General features: G+C 44.9%; 1 protein-coding gene across 1 annotated transcript in view; it reads left to right on the top strand.

The window, feature by feature from the left end:
- Positions 1 to 772: 772 nt before the first annotated feature.
- SMARCAD1 (SNF2 related chromatin remodeling ATPase with DExD box 1) overlaps positions 773 to 20,675 on the top strand; it is a 1,912,998-nt gene continuing 1,893,095 nt past the window's right edge. The window contains exon 1 of the mRNA XM_069630562.1: positions 773 to 893. The gene's annotated coding sequence lies outside the window, so the exon portion shown is untranslated. The remainder of the gene's footprint in view (positions 894 to 20,675) is intronic.

The following is a 20,675-nucleotide window of genomic DNA, read 5'->3' as shown; positions in this document are numbered from 1 at the left end:
TTTTACTGTCCTATGGGAAAAATAAAATGTCCCGATTGCTGTGGTGAAATCTCCCTCAGGGGCTCCCGAATGTTAGCATGTCTGTGATTGTAAGTCGGTTGACACCCGTCAAATGGGTGTGAGTTGAGAGCAATGTGTCCTGTGATAATGGAGAAATCCGGGACTGCAAGTGCCAGAATGCAAAATTAAGTACAGTCCAGTATACGACTTGAATCTACCGAGTGGAATGGGGCATAGTGCCACGCATGCTCACGGATGAGCAAACGTAACACATAGCTCTCAACTCACACGCTTTTGGCGGGTGTCACCCGCCTTGTAAAAGGCTGACTCACCCGCCAAGCCTCCAGCACTCCCATTCATTTCAATGGGCGTCTCACCCGCCAAAAACAAAATCGGGTGATTTCACCCGCCTTTGCAACACAAATGGTTGAGAGCTATGCAAATTGCGTCAGTCAGTGTACTGCTTCACCCCACAGCATTTCAATGTGCAATTATGGTTAAAAAACAAACGTATTCAGAAATGTTTCGAGCGGCCGAAATGAACTGTGGAAAATGCCATTTCAATGGACTCCAAATCATCGGCCTTGAAATGTTGATTCGTACTGGCTGGGTTTTGCATAGAGCAACGAAACTAGTCACAGGCCGAGATTCCGTTTCTCAAATGCGATTGTAACCGGGAGAAGGGAACAAGGATGGAGCGTCTGGCAGCAATTTTGGATCACAACCGGCCTCTGGGTGAAGGGGGCGCGGCTTCACGTACTGCGTCATCGGAACGCGCGCTCTCCGCTCTGCTGTGCGTCGAGCCAGGGCTGGCTGAGAGCTGTGGCGGGCCGTGCAGTGTCTGACTGGACTGGTGCTGTCGCCGGCTCAGGACTGGAGCATCGCCCGCCGCGGTACGTGCCCCCTCTTTCTCCTGTCGGCCCAGTGTGTACATCTTTCACATGCGTAAGCGCAAAAGAATGAGGGAGAAAGATCTCCTTTTTCGCTTTGCTACAGGTGCAGGGAGGGATGGTTTCGCCATTGTGCAGAGCATCCCTGCAGCCGGTGAGGGGCTTAGCACGGGACAGAGCACTAAACAAGACTCTATCCAGAAGTTAACAAAGACCACGGCCCCAGTGGTCCCCTTGTACCGCTCTCCCCTAATGTTTATTACCCGCCCCCTACATCCTGCTGCAGAGGTGCTGTGTGCGCCGCAGAGCTTGACAATGGCAGCTGGACTTGGCAGTTAATTTGGGCCTCGCCTACCAGTGATTGCTTCTTTCTCTCGTTGTGTATGATCAAAACTGGTCAGCATCCTATGGGCCCTTAAAGTCCCTTTCCCTGTGTGTCCACCTCTCTCGAGGAGCTGGTACCCCGTGGCTTTACTGATCCAAGTTCATGTACTTGCTTCCCAGTGAAACTAAATTGCGAGATTGCTCTATATTCCCCCGTGTCTATTTCTTGGCGATGCTTGTTCTCCCCAGGGCACATTAACAGTATTGCATCCAGATTCGTGCTATTGTTAGTGGAACGCGAGGATGGATCTTGCATAAAAGGCAACTTATGTTTATTTCTAATTGACAGTTAAGTTGCACCAACTTCAATGTTGTATTGTCGAATCTTTATTATTGATCGCTCTGTAGATCATCTTTGGTGAGACCATGTGGTTCGTTGTCCCACGGCGTTTGCTTTATTGGTAGTGGTGTGATTTACTGTTCTGTGGGTGGGGCTTTATGTCAGAGACAGTTTTTTTCGTTATGTTGCACTGACACTTGGAAAATTGCTAAACCACGAGTAGAGCTTAGTGTGACTACCACACATAGTGACTGAGAAATTGAAACTTGAGTCAAGACAATTTAACAGTGGGGGTGTAATTGTGTGGGGCTAGATCTGTAGTTTGTGTTGGTTGTGTGAGGGGTTTAAAGTGGCTTGGTAAGCCCATTTGAGTGACTGCACAAGAAGTCACCAACACCTCAGGTGTATTTGGGAAGCACACGTGCACTCTGTGGTGGCTTGGTGCTAAATAATCATGATTGTTGGCCAACTCAATGGTCCTCGTTTTCTCAATCTTGAAAGGGTGAAGGTTTCAGTTGACCTGCCATGGTTCGAAGCAGTGGCAATGCAGTCCAACTGATCCCTATATTGGGTGCATTATTCCACTGAGATGTAGACCATACAACATTAGCAGGTGGATGGTAGTTTGGCTGGAAAAATCTGGACGAGTTTGTGGAATTGAGAATGCAGGGCATTGCAATAAACAAGTACTCTGAATATACTTGAAGTATTGCTATTTTTCCCCTAAATCCTGCCAACTGCGTAACCATACGTGGCCGTTTCAAAGGCCTTTGGGTAATACGTTAAATGCGCGTGAGAGAAAGCAGCATTGTTGTCTGCCTCAACTCAAAATGGGTTGTTTAGTTTAACATGCAGGCCGGTTGCCGACCTAATATTTTTAAAGCATTTTTCAAAATGTGTTCCAGTTCATATTGTAATATTCACATAGAACAAAATATTGAATATACTTCATACAACTTAATCAAAAAAAGGATAATTCCACAACAAAATAATATACAAAAAAGTTTCTTCTGCAAAAAAGTATCTTCAACGCAAAACGTATGTCAAATAGCGTGTATAAAAAGAGCATATACACATTACTATGTAAATTCATGCTCAAAGGCACTTTAACCAAAGCAAGTGTTCTCGATAGACTGCACCCGAGATATCATTTAACCAAAACAATTCCTTTTGAATCTCCCGGAATACTAATGCTAAAGGCATACAGTATCTAATGTAATACTTAAATATTCTTGCAGGTAGTGAGAACATGCCTAAGTGATTCTATCACAATCTCTACATAGGTGGCAAAGTCGCTCATCCATTGGTAGACCCAACGAAGCACCTTTAACCTGCATACGTTTTGAAAGCATTATAGGGCTTCTTTTCCTCCTTCCTGCGGCGTCACTGTATTGGATGTATTAAATCTTGCCACAGTTGTTTCTCTGCAGAATCTGACGCCGAACACAACAGCTTAATATATGCGCCGGCAGGCTATAGATGAGTGGCTTTGGCCAGTAAAAAGGGGTCTACAGTGGTTTCCCCACTTGCAAACTAAGCAGAAGGTAAAAAAAAACTGAACACAGAAGAGCCTATGCTCAAGAGAGTAGTGTGGAGGGGGGGGGCATCGATGCATGCACGTTTCAAAAGTGGTTATGATGCATTAACACCAGCCTGCATGCTGAACCTTTCATTCAGGAGCCGGGCTAATGTAGCATTTCAACTTCAGGAGGACAATATATTGGGCAATACCAGAAATTATATTAAATTATATTGAAACTGCGTTTCAAGAGCGCAACACCTACCACAAACATTATTCTTATACTCCCAAAAAGGGCACCAAGGTAATTTCTGTAGACCGTGCAGTAAATGGAAATGCAGTAATGTTAAGTGCATTGCTGTTTGTGGGGCAATCTCTTCGTGCTGTGAACGGTCAGATTCTCATTTGTAAAGTACGACATTGGCACAAGTCGTAAAAAGGCACAAATACACTTCTTCACAATATGCTGCGCTTTCTCAATTTCCGGACCAAACGGAAAATAACGCGCCGAAATGGGTGTCCGCGTAATGGGATAAAGAATTATACAGGAGATGGGAAACAGAGGCATGCCCTGGCCAAGTGCCTCATTTAGCGCAAACAGCACTGAAAATCGTGTTACATGTTGTACAATTTTTCCCTCCACAATGAACAACATTATCATCGTTGTGATCGCCCGTCACCAAAGTCTCACACAGACAAACCAAAATCAATCACTTCATTGTAGGTACTTCATACGCGTACAAATCCACATGATACAATCCACAATCTGCTCGCACTGCACTTTGAAGCAATGTATGCAGAACTCCCCCACAAAGCATACGCTGTGGCTTGTGCAACACACAGCCATAGGCACACCCTCTGCATTGTGCTCCACAAGTATACTGTGTACCACAGTCTCTGCGTGCATTCCACACCCAGAAAACGTATTGACCAACTGCATTGTGCTCCACAAGTATACCGTGTACCACAGTCTGTGCGTGCACTCCACATCCAGAAACCTTATTGACCAATCCTGTGTCCTCCACAGGCCCAAATATATGGCGGCCATGTGCAAAAGGGGCGTATGTCACACGTGCAACCCCACAACTATCACTATTTTTCGAATTGTGTGTGTGCAGGAGTCAGGGAATAAATGTCAACCAGGGTAGGGGATGTCGTTTGTAGTCGTGGCTCTCAAAAGAGCCGTTTAGTATATATTTTTTTTTTAAGGTGCTTCCATAGAAAGATATTTTATTTTTGGGTTTTTTTTATAAGTGTTTTTGTTTGTTGTACTTTGCCTCACATCATATTTGCCAACCTTCTGTGACCAAAAAGATGTACGATTTTTCAAGTTTCAAAAATAATACTTAGCATAACAATTGCATCAGAGGAAATTACAAAACATACATTGTTGGCACCACTGGAGCATTCTAAAACGCACAACCCATCAAACAGCACAACATGGAAAGTTTTTAAATGTATAATTGTGAATGTTAAGTTAACACCAAATTCAATTACCTAACTTCACAGAAAATAATCACACAGAGCTAGTCAACGTTTGCCACTGCTCTGTAGCAATAGCCCAGGCAGTACATATTTATTCCTGGAGTGCAGGTTGAACACTGAACAAAATGGAGACTGATGCCCTCCTCAGTCTGATAGGCAGATGCTGTGTGATGGTGGTATTCTCTGCCACTTGCCTTCACTGGTGGTTCACCTAAGGTCTGTCCCGGCAAGAGTGCAGGGAGGAGTCATATAGCTGTCAGGTCAGTGGATTGATCGGAGCCCATCATTCAAATGTATCACTTACCCGCCCACCACACTTACAGATTTAATTGCCTTAGAGACACATATATAATCTGCCACTGTAAAAAGCAGTAGGACCTGTCACCCAAATCTGTAGGCGGTAGGACTGCTTAAAAAGCAGTAGCCTACTGCCTAAATCAGTATGGTTGGCAAGTATGCTGACATTCTTACAATAGCGTCTTCATGTGCAGCCTGTAGATTGGAAAACAAAATGTCATTGCCACTGGGCGACAATGAAATGCCATTTCCATTGAGAAGGTGCACATATCGATAACCAATGTTGTCATTCTCACAGGAGTGCATCCCAGCAGCACGCAAGAAGTTACACATGCTTCTGTTGATAAGACGTCTTCCGACCTCTGGCTGCCAACAACATTAATTGGAATAGTTGTATACTGGACTTGGTGGTATACATGAGAAAAGCACCTTCGCAGTGGGAAAAATGCGCTTCACTGCTTTCATCATCTTTTCTTAGTTGATGGTACACACTTGAACAAGCTATGGAACCCAAAAGTAGTGCTCCATAGTACAGGACCACAACGTGTACAGTAGTGAAAGTGGCCACTCGTCGACATTCTGCAAGCAAATGGTCCAAAGTACGGACAGCGGCACAGCATCACAAATCGTCCACTTCCTCCAAATTGAAATTGCCAGTAAAGCATCTTTCCACAGCATACTGGAGCAGATCTACCACAAAGGGATCACCCACTATGAAAACTGTGCGTCTCGCCATCTCAGCCAGCCTCACTACACAGAGTAATGAAAGAAAATATGGCCGCCCTTTCCTGTGACACACTCTCTAACCACTTCATTGGACAATTTCCACAGCCACATTTCCATTGGCCAGCATGCAGAGAAAAACAGATTGTGGCACATGCGCTCTCCATGTAACACTAGCACATCTGTACAACAGTCCCCTAGGTACACACCACACCCAGAAACAGTGTCGCGCAATCCCTCAGCCTGCACAGTCCCATTTCCATGGCCTCCGGCCTGAAAATCCCTGCATGGGGCTTTCGTGCTGCGTGCCTGCGTGGGGGTAGAAATATCAACCAGGGTATGGGCTTTCGTTTGTATCGGTGGCTTAGAAAGGAGCCGTTGTGGGGTTTGTTTTTTTTGTTTTTTTGTTTTGTTATTATCCGCTTCCACACAAAGAGCGCGCTTTCGGTTTCGTACAGTTGTGTGTTTTTTCGTCCTCAGAATCTGATGGGAACCTTTTGTGTGCATCTTGGGGATGAGCGAACAAAACAGCATTACCAATGGACGACAACAAAATGCCATTTCATTGGAATAACTCTGCATTTGCAGAACTAATGATGTCATTGTTAAATAAAACATGTCACGAGCAGACATCAAATCAGACAAGCTTCTGTTCCTCAGCCACCTTCCAACTTCTAGCTGGGTACAACAGCCAATATGAGTGGTACATACTGTTGTTGGTGGTATGGTGGACAAAACCACCTGGCAGTGGGAAAAAGCCTCTTCAGTGCATTCATCAGCTTCAGTCGACGGAGAAAACGTAAACAAGACACGTAACCCAATTGCAACATGCCACAGTGCATGACGACAACATTCACAGTAGCGGAACTGGCCAGTTGTCTCCAAGTGCATGCATATCGGTTAAACGTAGGTCATCGACAGCGCACCACAATCTATCCACTGCTTTCAAACGGAAATGACCATGTAAGTTTCTTACCTGGGCATACTTATGCAGATCTATCACAAAGGCATCACCCAAAGTCCACAAAATGCGTTTCTCCATGTCAGCCAGGCTCACTACGCAGAGTAATGAATACAAGTATTATCGTCCCTTCCTGTGACCCACACTGTCAATACCTGATTGGATAATCCTCAGTGCCATTTCCATTGGCCACCAAGTATCGTGAGGGCCGCGCCCCAGTAAAGCATGAACACTCCTTCTTCCCTTTCCACTATCTTCTTCCCACCACGCCCTTATTGGCTATTGTTAACTAGTCACACACGCATCCGCCAGTGCCATCCAAGACGTTGGCATCTAACACTGTCAGTTCTGCACAAGACCTCATATGTACTGTTACAAAATCAGCCTGCAAGTGTGCTGTTATTGGAAAGCACGTCCAGTGGAAAGTTTTCTCAAACATTGCTCAATTTGTGCATGCACATTCATCCACACAAGCGCCCATCACCACGAAAGAAAGGTATGAACATTGTTTTGGCACTATGTTTACAACTCTGTTATAAGTGCCTCTGCACAGGATATCTGCCTCTAAGCCTTTATTACGTGTTTGAAAAAGCATACTGGTTTTCCTCCCATCTCGTACCATGATGTGACAATTTAATGGTATTTGCTTGCAACGTTTTCATTTACCCATATCATACAGTGTATTAGTGAAACAGGAACTCTCTTCTTTCCTTTGAACAATGCTACAAAATGGGTTCCCCACTAACCCACCTCCTACATAAATCGTAAAAAGCTGGCACCAAAGCCAGCACTAAATGTATTTTACCAACCTAAAGTCAGTTCCCAAAAGGTCAATGTGTGCACGGCTGTGGTTCTTTGTACCCTGTACTATTGCCACAGCCTCTTTGTAAATCTGCCAGCTTCTCCGCCCTCCGCCCTCAGCAACTCGTCCATAAGAGGACTGTGCAACTTGTGCTTGGCCTGAATGCCAGGACAAGTTGAGAGAGGGAGGTGTAGTAGGTGTTCATCCAACAATGGCCAGCAGCGGTTACAAGCCGGGAAGTCAGAGGCGGCGGTAGCTCTAGGCTTCCGTGCGGCTTGACTCCAGTGGACTGCTAGGTCCTTCCCCACGTCGGCTGTGTGCAGCGTGTTGCATCTGCGGCTGCTCACCATTCCACGGCTGATCTTGGGGGCACCGTGCCATCGAGGTGCGGTTCCCCATGTTTAAATCCTTCTTGTCGGTTGTTTCGCTGTGGGCCACAGGCAGCAGCTGCACGCACTGCTGCTACGAAGTCTGTGACTTTCTGGAGCGGTCCCCCGCCTTTCCCTTTACATCCCAGATACCCCAGGAAGCTGTGCTTTTCGGCAGCTCAGAGGCTCCGGACCGGCTGGGGGCCATTTTAGCGTGGTGTCACTGATTCTGGGTAAGAGCCCTTCTATTTGATGTCATCTGAGTGACAGCTTCTCCTTGAGTAGGTAGCTTGGGTTTCCTGGGCTGCTAATTGTCTAATTTAATTATTCTGTGTCTGTTGTGGCGTTAACCTGGCGAATAATACAGTGGCAGCTCATAAGAAGACTGGGGTAAATCCCACCTCCAAATTGGCCTTGGGGGTACGAGTAGACCCCATGGTCTCCTCTCCAGCTATGAACAGGGATCGTGTATCGGAGGTTGCAGCTCTTAGTGAGAGCAGGAGATTAAGAGTGCTTAGCAAGCAGAGCAATCTCCACGTCAGAAAAATGCAATTATTTGAAGAAGCTGATTCTCTGCCTAGAGTATAAAGTTCCGCACAGGATCGAAACAATGCCACTGTTGGGTGTGGTCTCATTGCACAAGCACCTTTGATCAGTTTACAAAATACTGGCCCCTTGCACACATGATACCACTATTGAACGAAGGGGCCACTCTCTTGGTAGGGACTGAGATTCCCATTATTACGCAATCTCCTACCTGGCAAGGGAGGGTTACGCATATCTTAGCTCAAGTTGAGCCCTTGGGTCCCCCCTTTGATCCTTCCCAGTGGTCTGAGTCTATGGCTAACATTGCAAAAGAATTACTTGCATGTAAAGATCCTTTTGACATTGGCCTGTTGGCAGAGGCCTTTAATAATTGGACATCGAGTTTTGGATCGACTATTGTTAATACTGCCTTCCAGACGCATGGATCTATCTGGTCAAGCGCTTTCCCACAGATTCCTAGAGTGAATGTTGCATGCCAAGCACACATACAAAGGGAAATAAGAGACCATGGGGCTCAAACTGATTGTGGTAGTAATGTCACGCTGGCACCAATTGGGGCAGTTTTGGATTCTAAGGAAAAGAAAGGATAAGAATATTTTCCACAACACACTTGACCCACATGAAACCTCACCTTTGGTAGTGCGAGATGATTTGAACTCCGTACACAAAGAGGGCAATAAGCCTACATCTCTGAACTCTAAACTGAAGAGAGCACTCTCCCGTAATTTACAACAAAACAAGTCACAAATGCCAAAAATAAAGGATGTAAACACATATGACTTGTAATGGATCAAAGAAATTTTATTATAACCAATATCCGAAAAAGTGAAGGAAAAGAGTCCAAAGAAGCCCTGCGCAACACGGTTCTAGCCTGCATGCGTCAGAGAACAGGTCCAGGGGTGGTTAGACGCTTGGACCTAATCATCATTCGCAGGATAGATCTGAGCGACTGGTGTTCGCAACCCAACAGTGATTGTATTTTAGTGGGCTGTGGGGCTAGCACCCTACCCTCTTTCCTTAGATGCTGTAAATATTTGCCCAAAGGGGCTTCAAACTGCAATTTGATTCTCCAAATGTTATAGTCCTTCATAAAATACTTTATTTGTGCACTTCCTCAATATAACTATGGTGTTAATGATGAATGTCAGATAGGCTGTGTGATGGAGAGACGATGCCCATAATATGTATCGTTTATGTATTTGTTTTGTTTTTGTCTGCGCCATCATGCCTATGGGTCTATTGTGCGCATTACAAATGTAATAAAGTAAAGTAAAGGGATCGTATCTCTGCTGGACTAAAATGTCTGCAATAGCTCCCAGTGGCTGGGAAGAATAAAATGAAAGCCCTGTGCATTATGCCGTGGACCTCAATACCTTGCACTCTCACTTCCTAAATATCTGCTTGCTCCAGCTCTCCCCCCATCCACCTCCAACTCCCTCAGGGTCAGTTGCTTTTGCACGCAGCCAGTTGGTGGTAGATGTGTTTCTTCTGCTTGGGCCTCCCTTTGGAACAGGCTCTCTGCCTCCCTGGAACTTGAGGAGAACCATTTTAGGGTCTGAAAGCACCTCAAAACCTTTCCATGTCCTTCTTATTTTTCCCCTCCTCTGCTCACTTCTTGCCTAAAAATGATTGTGCACTGGTTTCCTACGCACACTGTAATCTGTGCCCAGGTGACCTCCCTCCCAACAGTTCCACCTCTGCACTGGCTTTCTGCCAACCACCGCATTTGGGGACTGTTTTCTGCAACCTTAACGGTCCACCCACCACTTGATGTCTACACTTATCCTTCCACTTGCCAGCACTGGCCATAGCTGCACATATTGCTGTTTTTTGTTGTTCCCATGTACTTCACTTTGCCCTCCGCTTTCTCATTCACTTGCACACTGTCGCCTGGCCTAGTGGGATCAATGTCTCTGTGTGGCCTCTGTTCCGCCTCCCTTTCCTCAGCACGCCTTCACACACTTATTTGTAGGCGCTGTACAAATGCCACAAAATACCATATCGCATCCTATCATGTGATACACACACTGCATTCATAACAATCAGGATGTCTGCTACGTACCTTATAGATTGCACAAAGTGGTCTTTCCACTGTAATGCATGTACTACAAAAGTTGGAAAAGTAATCCCACAAAAGTAGCTTGGAATGTATGTTAGCAACGTTAAGCAAGTGCGTGCAGTGCATGCATACAAACAGGATGCCTGCCCCTTACCTTGCACACTTTCACCACAGCCTCCTACATTTCTCTGTTCAAACATACATTTTGCCACATTGCTTGTGTACACACCACAACCAGCAACCACATTGTGCAATGGCTTACGCTCCACAGTGCCAATGCTATAGCTGCCATCCTAAAAAGAGCCAGATGTGGCACGTCTAATCCACAAAGTACAGCGGAATCCGCAGAGTAACCATGCTAGGAGGGGAAAGGGGTGGGAAATGTAAAACAGGGTAGGGGATTATGTCTTTAGTACTGTCTCTAAAAAGACGTCTTTTTTTTTTTTTCCCGTGTTTTGGTTATGTACGTGCGTGCATACATTTTTGTTTTTTTCTCTCTTACTGACTGTCTCTTTGCTTCTCCTCCTGACTTTTCTCTCGACTAAGATGAACGCTTCTCTTGCATTTCTACAAGATTCTCTGCAACGCTTCGTGCAGAGTGGCAAACAAAACACCATTGACAATGGAGGTAAAAAAAATACAATTTCCTTGGAATCACTGGAAATCTTGCTGGTTATTAATGCTTTCATAGTCTGTGCAGAACATCCCAGCCCTGCACATAAAGCCACATATGCTTCTGTTTATCCAACATCTCCCGGCCTCTGGCTGTGGACAAATTATACCGGCATGGTCCCATGCTACTCTTGGTGTTATCGATGAGAAAATCACCTTGGCAGTGGAAAACATCGGCATCACTGCGGTCGTCAACTTCTTTAGGTGCGTGAGTAAATGTGAGCACAACATGTACCCCAAATGTAGTGCTCCAAAATGTACGACCACCTCATGAACAGTACCGACATCCATGCACCCGAAACCCCTCATCACTGTGCCCCAAAAAGCCTGCACTCCTTCCAACTGAAAGTCAGTATCCACGCCTCTTTACACGGCATACCGGTGCAGATCATGCGCAAAGGTATCACCCACTATGAGCACTCGGCGTCTATCCATCTCTGCCAACCTCACTGCATCGAAGTTTGGGGTAAATATGTACCCGGCCCTTTCTGTGAACCACACCTCTTTGGAGAATTAGTTCCATTTGCGAAGGCTCCATGCTCAGAAGGGCAGGATGTGACACATGTGCTTTCCCACCTACAGCGTGGCCATGCCCCAATAAAGCAGACACAATACTTCTTCTCTTTGCACTGGAATTTTTTCAACACTTCCTCATTGGCTGCTGTGAAATTTTCAAACATGCACGCACCAATCACATACTGAATCTCTACATTGCACACTACCATTTCTGTACACCACTCCATATTGACCGTTAAACACTCTTCAGCGCATGGTGCCTTAGCTTCCAAAGCCCCTCCACCAGAAACTTCTGCTAAAGGATGCACTATTTCAGCATCCACAAAGATCCTGACGCGCAACCAGCACACCTTTGGCCATGCACACAACACTCCACCCATGCCCACACCCAGCACAACACTATGGATCCGTGCATGCACCCATGTGGGCAGGTAGCATTATGCACAAAGATATTTGTACCGCGCACCGTCACCAGCGGAGTTCGTCCCCAGGCGATCTGGCGGACCTGCAAACGAGGAGGTGGGATGGGTTAGTAGGGTGAAGAGGGAGTTGGATAGTGAGAGGAGTGGTGTTCTGTTGGCAGTTTCAACTCGGTATACACCGTGTGCTGAGCTTTTGGTCCGAGTATCGGAGCAATGTCAGTCCTTGTGTGCTGTTGGTGTGGTGAAGTGCACACGGCTTACGGTGCGAGAGGTGGTTTTTCATTTTTGAGCGAGATGAGTATGTAGAAATATTTGAGCTCGATTTCGAGGATACTGCCTGGTGCGAAAACTGCTAGACTTGAGAGTCCTGTATAATGGGGGAGAGGCCCATGCCCAACCGAGCAATTGAGTAAAGTACCTCACCTCGCTGGACTGGAGAACATTTTGAATAAATTTAGTACAGTCCTAAAACGCAGCTAAATCGAGAGTCCCGCAGAGAAAGAGAGAGGCCCACGCCTGACGGAGATTTCAGTTTTGGTGCGACGCATTCCCTGTTGTATTCTAATGAATTATGTATAGTGAGGTTCAGGTGTATATTCTCCTCCTTGGGTTTTGGAGCAGGAGTAGTGGTCTCCTCTTACCCTACCATCTATGTAGATATGTCTGCTTGAACTGTGGGTGTGGTGCGGGCCGGGATGCTGTGTATGAGTCGTCCAAGTGATTTCTTTTGGTCTGTCTGTGTTCAGTCTATAGTGTCCTCCTCTTGTGGAGGACAAACGAAACATAGGTAGCGGCACTTCACCCCAACTCCCCCACACCATAAAACACCTGTTCAGGAAAACAGGTTGCAATTAGTAGAATCCACAAACATACCATGGCCTCCACCACCCCTACCCATAGCCATTCACAAAGTATTGTGTCACTGCCAACCTAACCACATCGTTTTCACAACATTGGTCCTACTTCAACAAATCTGCACACAGCATAGTAACCAAGCACATATAAGCTGCACTTCAACCATACCCTCTTCCATACTGACATTATGCAAACATTGCACCCTGTGCCCACACTGCATGACTTTTCACTGCACCATCTCCAACCACAAATCAAAATTATTTCCATGTTCTAACAGTGACCTCACCTGCGAAACCAAACATACATGCATGGCAGCTCACTTCTGCTGCTCTATGGCATCTGAAATGTGCTCCACAACCATTCCTTACAGATCACCACCCTCTAACTGATGCGAAGTCAAAAATGCATTACTGCCGTGGGTGTCCTCCAGTCCTAGGCTCTTGAGTGCATGGTCTATGGCCATGCACCCAATAGTCTAGGCCTTGAACACACTCACTGCAACGTAATGGCACCCTGCATTTCACCATGTAACCAACTATGACAATCCACATATACACCACTGCTACCCGCACTCCTACCCAACTTGGGCACCGCCATGGAGCTATGCAGGAACAAATTGCAACAGTTACCATTATGTAGACGGAAACCACTCTCTCCAGCACCCCTGTGCAATTTCATTCACATACTATGGGCATACCCACTTCCATTCACAAAGTATTGTGTCACTGCCAACCTACCCACATTCTGTTTGCAACACTGGCCCTACTCGAACCAATCTGCACACACCACACTATGCAAGCACCACTCTCTACCGGATGCAGCGTCAGACATGCGTTGCTGCGGTGGGTATGCTGAAGGCCTACGCTCTTGAGTTCATGCCCTACGGCCTTCGGCCATGCACCCAATACTCTAATCTTTCCACAGGCCCACCGCTACTTCATTCACCATACATGCCACCATCTGCCCACCTACCGCATTCCATCCACAGAGCACAGCCAACCGCCATCCCACCCAACCTATGTCATGTGCAATTCACTCCCCTTCTAAAATTCACCTGCCACCACTCGCCACGAAAAGATGTCGCAGAAAAGAGGTTAAGGCAGAAGCTATCGGGCCGTTACGACAAGTGCCTCCAATCGCCACACAAAGAACTTGCCTGTCTAGGTACCCGCGAATTGACGCAATACGCACAAATACTGCAGGCACTCCTCCGTCTTCTTCCACCTATGTACATAGGTCGTATGAACCACTGCTCACTACCCCACGGTTCCCTCCCTTCTTGGCGCCAGCACATGGCGCACGGTACATTTTCCAGACCCTTCCGCTGCAGCACTGTTCTCCAATACACCGTGGCGGCGTTTCCCAAAAATGTTTGACCCACAGCACGCTTCCCTCCAGCCAACCACCGGCCTCGTCTAAAGTTCTCCGACCGCACGCCGTACCACAAGCCAATGACACTTCTGTCCGCGAAGCGAACAGGGAAATGGGTCAGCGGAGCGGACCAGATATCACTAATTTTTTTGGGGCGTGCATTTCAGTTCTTTGCAACACAACTACTGGTCCGATTTCCACAACACACAAAAGCAAGCTTTCTGACCCAAGCCCCCGCCCCTGCCGCAAATTTGGTGAAAATCCGTCCAGCCGTTCGTCCTGTAGCCGTGCACAAAGTTTTTGCCCATTCAGTCTATGGGGGGGAAAAAATGTGGGACACTCCCTTCTAACTTTGCCCCCCCCCCTGCACAAAACCTCACCCAACTTGCCAAACAAATTCAGAGCCGGCCATATATTTTGTTTTGCAAAGTCTGGAGAGGGTTCCTCAAGGGGGAGCGAAGTTATAAGCCGTTGAAAAAGTGCTCTTCCTATGAGTTTAGCAACTTAACCATAACTACACTACCACGGGCCATGTAATATATTAGTTATGGTATGGTTAAGTTGTTCAACCCATAGGAAGAGCAGTTTTTGGGCGTTTTATAACCTTTGCACAGTTCAATGAATTTGGATGAAACTTTGCAAAACTTAATTATATGGCCACCTCTGCATCCTTTTGAAAAGTTTTGTTTGATTTCATCAATGGCGTGCTGCAAAATTATAAGGGGTTGTCACAAAACCTTTGAAATCCAGATAGACCTACATTGAAAAACAATTTGCTCGCAGCTACAGCCCAAACCACTGGATGGATTTGCACCAAATTAGCGCAAGGATTGGCAGCTTGGTACCGAGTGTGCTTTTGAAAATTTGGTGTACTTCTGGCCTTTAATGTAAACAAGTAGGTCCCAAAAATTGAGTGATGTGTCTGCTGACTCACTCCCTGTTTTGTTGTCCCAGGACGCCTTTGAACCAATTATGGAGCCGCGTGATGTCCGCGCCTGCTGATTGGCCAATTAAAAACGTGAGGTGCATCAACATTTGAAATGGAGGCCATGTTGGATTTGCGAACTGTGCCCATAGTCCAGACATCACAGTAAAAACATATTTTAAAAAAAACACATTACTCTTGTTCAACAAATGAAACCATCTCTGGGGAGGTGAGGGGTGATGAGATGGTATATGCCCAAAAAAAGCCAAATATTATATGTTTTTCCTTTTTCCGATATCCGCGAAGATGTTCAGGGACATTACTGTGATGTTCGCGAACTTGACAAAAGTTTGAGGACATCCATGCATATTTCTGCATTCGAGGGTTGGTGAAGTGCAGTTTTGGATGGCTTAAAACTTTAGTGCAGTTCAATGAAACTGCATGAAATTTTGCAATATAATTTTTAGATCCAACCTCGAATGCGCTTGCAAGGTTTGGTGCCGTTTTGCCTAGAGGGGGCAGAATTAGATGATGGGGGCAGGGGGACGGGCAAAAATGTTTGAACAGCTTATACATTTGGTGCTATTTGACAAATCTGCGTACACGTTTGCAAAAAGATTGTAGATCCAACTCTGAATGTTTTTGCAAAGTTTGGTGGGATTTTTTCCAAGAGGGAGCTATGTTATATCACATTTTTTTTACCTCCATTTTGACACTTTAAAAAAAATAAAACATGGACGGATTTGCAGCAAACTTGTGCGAGGAGCATTGACAAAGACCCGAAAGCATGGTTTCGCAAATGTGTCTGTGTTTTATTTTTTGAAGTGTCCTAATGTAGGTACAAAAAATAGTGATACCTTTAGTGACTGATGTGAAGTCTGGGGCCATGGCCACCAGGAACCAGCTATGTGGTAAATTTCTTATGAAATTGGGATAGCCTTGAATGGGGGAGGAGGGGAATCTGCTTGCAGCTCCAGTTGAGTGCTGGACTGGATTGCAGCAAACGTGCGTGAGGAGCATCGGTAAGAACCTGAAAGCATGCTTTTGCAAACGTGTCCTGTCCCGTGTTATATTTTGACACTTGGAAAAAATAAAAGTACAATAAATAGTGATATAACTTTGGTGCCTGGGCAGTGGGCCTGGCCCTTGGCAAGGACACATATCTGCACCGATTTGCTCGTTTGGGCATGCAGCATGCTCCCTGGATTGTGGAGACTGGCCATCATTCCAAGCCATGAGCACTGGCCATTGGTCACATTATGAGGAGTATAGTGGACACTGGACTAGAATGCAGGCTAGGTGCAGTAACAGGGGAGGTCTGGTGGGGCTGGGGGTCATGGTCTAGCATGATGCCCTAGGCAATTCAATCATGTCTTGCATCCCCAGTAATTGCTGCTGTAAATGACACACATCATTATCCACTGCTAAACATGTTTGTGAAAGGAGGTTTATAGTTCTTTCATTTATGTTAAGAGGAATTATGAATGAATCCGTTTAAATATAAAATTGAATATCTGTTTGTTCCTCATATGATTCCACACCGTTACACGAATCTGTAACATATTTTGAGCAGTTGCCTGGTTGGCAACCTCCAGATGTCACATGTGGACATCCAACGCCGTTCACTGGATTTCAGCCCATGCAAACATGAGAGGGTACCCTGAAAACGGCAAAGCATCAAGGTGATCGTGGAAGGACTGGACAGAGCTCGTTTCAAGCGCCTGGACGTGAGGAACACAAGGTTTACATTAATTTTCAAAAATGTGTTAGCAGAATTCGCTAATGAAGATCTTTTGATTAGCAAACACTGATTTGATTAGCGATCAGCAGTTCTTGGTCTCTGTAAAGTGGGTCTCCCCAAATCCATGTATCACACAATGCGCTATGTTAATCGGGGAAGGAACCGCTTGGTCATGTTCAAGCGTAGAGGGGGGAACCACAATTCCAAATGGGAAGATCTGTTGGCGAATCATAATTCTAGGGCTCTAGAACACCTATGTGACCCAGGATCTTTTATTGAGCGTCTATGGGAAATAGATCCATCCTCATGGTTACGACCCATAGACCATGGAGCCTAAAAGAGCTTTGCGGCGCAACATTCAATTGCTGACAAGAGTGTCTCGAATTGGAGGATTTCCGTCGAGAAAAGAGGTCTCTTTGTAATCAATATAGAAATTGGTTGAGGTACAAAAAGTTCGAGAGATGTAACTTGGATGGATTGTCTATGTTAAAAGCTGTGAAAGAAGGCAATTCGTGTAACTTTTGGGGACTTATAAATCCACAGCCGCAACATCAAACTTCGTTCCAGTCAAATTACATTACGGAACTGACATGGACGAAGTACCTCTCAGGGTTTTTGGGGAACTGAACCCTTGGAGTTGCGGCTTAAATCCAAAAGTAAACTGGGACCTCGACATTGAGGCAAAAGAAATCGGAGGTCTGATACGTAGCTTGTTGCGATCCAGAGCGGTGGGGCCAAATGGCCTCACAAATGAAACGCTCCAGTCTTCCGTGGGTCTATGGACCTCCTATTCTATTCTTTTTAACATTATTATAAAAATACGTCAATGTCATGATTCTGGAGTACAGCAATAATAATACCCATATACAAGGAAGGTGACCGTGGGAACCCGGGTAATTATAGTCCAATTGCCCTGATGGACATGAAGAGCAAAATGTTTGCCCGTATTATCATGCAGGAGCTTGAGCAATGGGCCGAGCAGACAAACATCTCGTTTCTGACAGGTTTCCGCAAGGGACTTTCTACGACACTGAACGGCCTGGTGCTCAATATGCTAAATCAAAGCAAAATAAAGAACAATGACTCTTTGGGGTTTGGATATATTTATCTAGGGCATTTGTTACCATCAATAGAGGCAGACTATGGTATAAATTAAAAGATTGGGGCATTCCTGAAGGCACTCTAGCCATTCTAATGCATCTACATGATAAAACAGCTATACAAGTGGGACTGGACTTTGAGGGCCACTTGTCATATATTTCAACTGAAACTGGTTTAAGACAGAGATGTATTGTTGCACCCTGCCTTTTCAACCTTTTCCTAGCGGATCTTTGGAGTAAACTCGCTCCTCTTTCATTGGTTGCTCCATCAATTGGCAATCTCAAAATCACTGGTTTGGCCTACGCCGATGTGGTCTTATTGGATTGCACTCCGATAGGCCTACATCGCTTGATTGTAGCCTTTGAAAAATACGCACGCTTGTAGCCTTTGAAAAATAAGCACGCTTGAACGACCTTATCATTAATCCCAGTAAAACCTTTATTTTGACATATAATTATGCTATAAAGAAAAGAACGGAAGTGTTGAGTGGAAGATGGCAAATCAGAATTTGCCTGTGGTAAAATAAAAAAAAACACTTGGGCTTTATTATTAGATCGACTACCTCAATAGCAGCATTAGAGGTAGACCTAGGGAAAAAGGTGACCCATCGTATATGCCAAATTGAAAAAAAATATCTGAATTCATTGTAGATTCCTTCTGTTGCCTTTTTAATTAAATTCTATAAGGGCAAGGTAATTCCTGCCTTAATGTATGGCATTGAAATTGAGAATATGGCACTACAACTTAATTGGGTAGGACTTGAGGGTTGCTTTTGGAAAAAAGTACTCCATCTACCACGCTCATTACCTATGGCCAGGTTAAGCTATGAACTAGGTCTTCAATCCCTGCAATCTCATGTTGAATGGAGAAGGATTATGTTGTATAGATCAATCATACGGCCTCATAAACCAAAACAATTCTCTTTACGTAGACATTGGTGGTTTGATGGAAAAAACACCAATGAATGTCTGCGTGAATTGAAGCAAGATGCCACAGTCCTGTTGTTCAAATGTCAGTCCTGGGAAAAATAACTTCCTGACAATCCACTGAAGTGAAAAAAAAACGGATAGGCCAGAATGACTGGATTTGCGATTAGGGCTTCATTTGTGGAAATGACATTTTTGAAGCACTTCCAAGTTATTGACAAACCTCTAGGTTATGTGCTACCCTATCTCAGAAGATTCCCTAATCCAAAGTGGAAGGTGAACTTCCTAAGGTTCCGCATGAATTTATGTCACTGTGACCTATTGAGAATAAGGGCTTATTGATGGATAGTATTTGTAATCTTTGTGACTTAAGTGTCAAACAAAATGTGAAACATCTTCTAATGTCATGCTCAGGTACTAGTCAGCAAAGGGTTGATCATTTCTCACGTTTTGTCCATCACATCGACTGGTTATATTCTGAGGAATTATGGAACCGTATGTCAGTGGGGAAATAAACTTTTCTGTCTCTGGATGTTTTGAAGTTCTTGCAGAAGATTGAACCAATTATAAAGGCTTGATGGTGATATAGATTGTTTCCTATTTTGTATCATTTAATGCCATGGAGTGAGGTATGTCTCTTTTTTGTGTATAATAAGTTGTAATCAGTGTATGTAAATGGGATTGTTTTTTCTCAAAGTAATATTGATGAACTGGTTGCTGTCATCTTACCGAGGAATGTAAATTTGATTCTTTTTCTTTTCTTATTTTTTCTTTTACTTTTGCATGTATTGTAAAAAGTCAAATGCTGACTAACCACAAAGAAAATGAACACTAATATTTTAAATGCCACCAGAGTTGTACCCCAAGATCTAAAATTAGCAAGAATACAGCATTTGTATGTACCTTTGAAGTAATACATTAGCGCAATGGTGCAATGAGTGTCTGTAAATTGTAAAGGTTTGCTGCATGAATGGACAAAAAGAATAGATATGATAAAAAGCTCTGAATTTGTTTTTCAGGTCCAGGCTCTGTGCAGCTGGATCATGCATCAGTCAGTGGTGCATAGTGCAGTGTCCTTCAAATCGTCAACAAGACGTCTATGAAGACTCAATTGTGCGTGTGGCATTTTTATTTTATTATCAAGTTTCGCTAGTGTTTGGCATAGAACAGTCACAAGCAACTGCTTGGTTTAAAATTGGGGAAAGATTTTTAAAGGAATGTAGGAATAAGATCTGTCTTGAGACGTGCGTGGTGTGCATCTGTTCTTTTTGGGAGAGATAGGCCTTCAGTCATCCACACCAACAGGACGTCTAGCTTTCATGCTAAAAAATATACCTCCTTTTTCGGATTTGAACTCTGCTTCTTGATACAAATGAGTGTATCCTCCCTTGCCTCCTGCCCTTACAAGGAGTGCCCGTCAACTGACCAAAGAAAGACTCCTACCCTTCTTACAGGGACCTGCCTTCACAGCCCCATTCTCCAACGACCCGGAAACTCTGGCAAAAAATTATCATACGGCCATCACAGCAGCAATCAATACCATCGCCCCACTTAAACTTCGGAAAACCAAACCCACTAGACACGCTAATGCGTGGTTCACCCAAGACCTTCTAAAACTACGCTCCGACAAACGGGCAGCATTAGCTCTTTGGCAAACATCACGGGATGAGAAAGACAAACTCAACTTCAAATCCCTTGCAATTAATTACAAGAAAGCCATCATTAAAGCCAAAGCTAAATCCTTCGAAGAGAGAATTACTAAGGCCAAGTCGAACACCAAGGAAATGTTCGCCATTTTCAGGGAACTTGAGAACCCCACACCCACCCCCCAA

The sequence above is a fragment of the Ambystoma mexicanum genome, chromosome 6q, assembly GCF_040938575.1.
Source record: "Ambystoma mexicanum isolate Mex_15411 chromosome 6q, UKY_AmexF1_1, whole genome shotgun sequence".
NCBI classification, from domain to species: domain Eukaryota; kingdom Metazoa; phylum Chordata; class Amphibia; order Caudata; family Ambystomatidae; genus Ambystoma; species Ambystoma mexicanum.
This window is presented reverse-complemented; position numbering and strand designations above follow the sequence as displayed.